General features: G+C 48.0%; 1 long non-coding RNA gene across 1 annotated transcript; it reads left to right on the top strand.

Moving 5' to 3' along the window:
• Positions 1-807: 807 nt before the first annotated feature.
• Positions 808-2,384, top strand: LOC127035762 (uncharacterized). Its single transcript, XR_007769929.1, has 2 exons — positions 808-884; positions 2,275-2,384. It is a non-coding gene; the product is annotated as an uncharacterized LOC127035762 (long non-coding RNA).
• The last annotated feature ends 753 nt before the right edge of the window (positions 2,385-3,137 follow it).

Raw genomic sequence — 3,137 nt, 5'->3', positions numbered from 1 at the left:
AAAGGAATCCCCTCGGCTGCTCCCTCCTCTTCAGAACTGTTGCTGCTGTAGCAATTCTCCGTACAAGTCCAAAGGTCCGTGGAGCTAAAACAAAGTCTGAAGTTCTCAGGGGGGTGGTAAAGGAGTCCACATTTCCTCTCAGCCTTTCCACAATTTCTGAAACACGTCTTCTTGGTAAGAGATGGCCTCCTCTGCCCAGCGCTGAGACTTATGGGGTGATGGTGCTGCACTTTGATTGGCAGAGGGCATTGGGAGGAGTTCTTAGAGGGGTCACACGACCCTCTTCTGGGTGGTCACACCATCCCAGAACCTGCCCTATTTTGGTCAAGTCTTCCTTTTCGGGGCAGTCCCTCTGCAGCCGAAATCCATCGCGACTGGTAGAGGGCAGTGGGAGGAGTTCTTAGAGGGGTCATACGAACCACTTCTGGATGGTCACCCTGTCCCAGAATTCCCCCCCAATTGGTCTAATCTCCTCAGGGTGGTCTCTAGTGGCTGAAGCCCCTCCTGATTGGTAGAGGGCAGTAGGAGGAGCTCGTAGAGGGGTCACACACCCCAGAACTCCTCTTGATTGGTTAAATCTTCTCTCGGGGCGTTCCTATCGGGGCAAAACCTATCCTGACTGGTATAGTGGAAGGAGGTCTTAGAGGGGTCACATGACACACCTTGCTTCTGGTCATGTGTCCCCCTTGATCCCGGAAGTAATACCCCATGGGGTGGGGCTTCTGATGACCAGTGGGCAGGGCTTATTGGGTCAAGGGGTGGGGTTAACTTTTGATTGACAGTAGGGCCTTTACACTCTTCGCTCCTGCTACCCAAAATTGGAAGAAGACAGAGGCAACTATAATACTGGGCAGTAGTCGCTGTTGTCCTACTGCTCAGATGCTGTAAGTAAGAGAAGGATCAGGCCCTGTAAAGTAGCTTGTGTTGATTTTTATTACTCAAAGCATTTTTATTACACAGCAGGACATCTGGTCATTCTGATGGACATGCAGCCTCTGGACAAGCTCCCGTGATAAGCATGTGCCATTGTACTGGTTGCCTCGGGGGTCGTTACTATAGTAACAGCCAAGTACTAGCCCAGATCCTCAAATACAACTGAGCTCTAGGCTCTGGGTTGTTCTAAGTTATGCTGTCTCGTAACATCCATTGCTGCACTGGAGATAGCTATAGCACAATGCACACCGTGTGTGCTATCTTCTGTTCCCAGCTCATACCCCATATACTTGGGTGGGAAGCTAGGAGTTGGTGACATACAGCCAGCTACACTGGCTGTACACTCTATATGCTGGTTCTCTGGGTGTTAGGGATTTGCGCATATTGGGGAATTCCTATCTGCCTCTTAGGGCAGCTTTATGGCTACTTTGCCCTGCTCCACTGCAACATAGGGCAGCAAAAGGGTGACTTTACAACTAACCCCACCCCTATTGATGCACCTACCCGTGGTTGTTAGGCGTCTGAGTTTAGGTATCCGGGGTTGGAAAACCCACTCACCTGGCATCAAGTTGTCTGATGCCTTTAAACATCAGTCCCCTTGTTTTTCAAAATATCTATTGAAACACCACAATGCTGATAGAGATTTAAAATGCCCTAATCAGGACCTCTGCAGGTGGCTATAATGGGTATTTAGGCTTCTACCTGCAGATTTCAGTGCTTAACTCTAGCCGCCCAAGGCCCTTGTATTTGTCTTTCCCAGGCCTATGAGTTGCTGAGTGTTCTCAAACTCCCACTGGTGTTATTGGGAGATAAGGATGCTCTGCCCTTCAGAGAAGGCGCTCAGCAGATATAACTCATCCTCCAAAGTTAGCTACTATGATCCTCCATCTCATAGCAAAAGGTCACTGAATGGTCAGGTTTCTAGTCTCCATCACCACCTCATTCTCCAGTTCACTGTCCCCCTGGTTCAGGCCCTGTGAGGATTCACCAGGCAGCAGTTAGCAGAGGAGAGCGAAACTCAGAGGGAGTCTGGGATGTTGTTGCTTATAGTTCTCAATGGGGTGACAACGTTCCTGTAACAGTTGACTATTGGACGGGAATCAATAGAGACCCCTGTTGAAGTGACACATTCTGCTAATTCAAAAGTGACTCTATTAAGTAATATGGGTTCCCCTAATCTTGTAGTGGTTCCTGTTTTGGTGATTGTTTTCTCTACCGTATCCAGGCGGCTTATCCCCGGTCCATGTTCTCATGTTGTTATTCCCTAGTATTCTCCACTCTGTTTATGTGTATTAAGGGGAACTGGACAAATCCTGATGACTCTTCACATTTCTTTTTCAGGTGCTGGCTGTGTATCACACAGACAAGGTCACATGTAAATAACCCAGCTGCAGATTTTGTATATACTGTGTACACATTTCCTATTAAACTGTTTGAAGTATCTGTTTCAATTCAGAGGCCTGATTTCGTTTTTCAGAGAAATTGGGGCTTCTTCAATGTCCACTGTAACCATGATGTGGGGGCTTCCTCCCTTGCCCTTTCTCCGTGGAGCTGGAAGACTTCAGCTCAACGCCTCTCTAGGGTCTCTAATCACTCTTCCGGGATCCCCACAAAGTTAGAGCTAATCCCTGTAGTTAGTGATTGGGGGTTTGGTTCTTAGTCATATTCTCTTCTTTGTTTTTCTGGGAATTCAGTGTTGCTGATGAATTCTGGGTTGTAAGTGGAATGGACTGTGTTCTGGTGAGTTATCCTCCCTCCTGTCTAGCCTATTTCTGGGTCAGAAGGCTGTCTGTGAACTGTGTCTGTTTACTTACAGACTTAGGATAGGTGCCTGTAATAGTGTGTGAAGGAAGGCATCTCTGCTTTTCTAAGCCAAGTGCCTGTTTGTGTGCTGCAAGACTTTATCCAAGAAGAACCATTGGATTCCCTAGCTTCCCCCACTGCACTACAAGGAACGACTGTCATTGGGTATCTCTGATAGGGAATGTCCTGCTGTGCTCTCTGGTCTTGTGACGTCTTCATGTCGGGGACCAGGTCATTTTGTTAATAATTCACATTGGACTAGAGCTGGGTGAAGGCTGGTGGGGCAGTTCACTGCAGGGCTCACCAGTTAAACTCCACAGTTCAGAGAATCCTAGAAATGCAGGGCTGAGAGGGTCCTAGAAATATCGTCCCATCCAGCACTCTACTTAGACCGTCCCTAA

The sequence above is a fragment of the Gopherus flavomarginatus genome, chromosome 16 (genome assembly GCF_025201925.1).
Source record: "Gopherus flavomarginatus isolate rGopFla2 chromosome 16, rGopFla2.mat.asm, whole genome shotgun sequence".
Lineage (NCBI taxonomy): Eukaryota > Metazoa > Chordata > Testudines > Testudinidae > Gopherus > Gopherus flavomarginatus.
The sequence above is the reverse complement of the archived record's forward strand: the minus strand, read 5'-3'. Positions and strand labels throughout refer to the sequence as shown.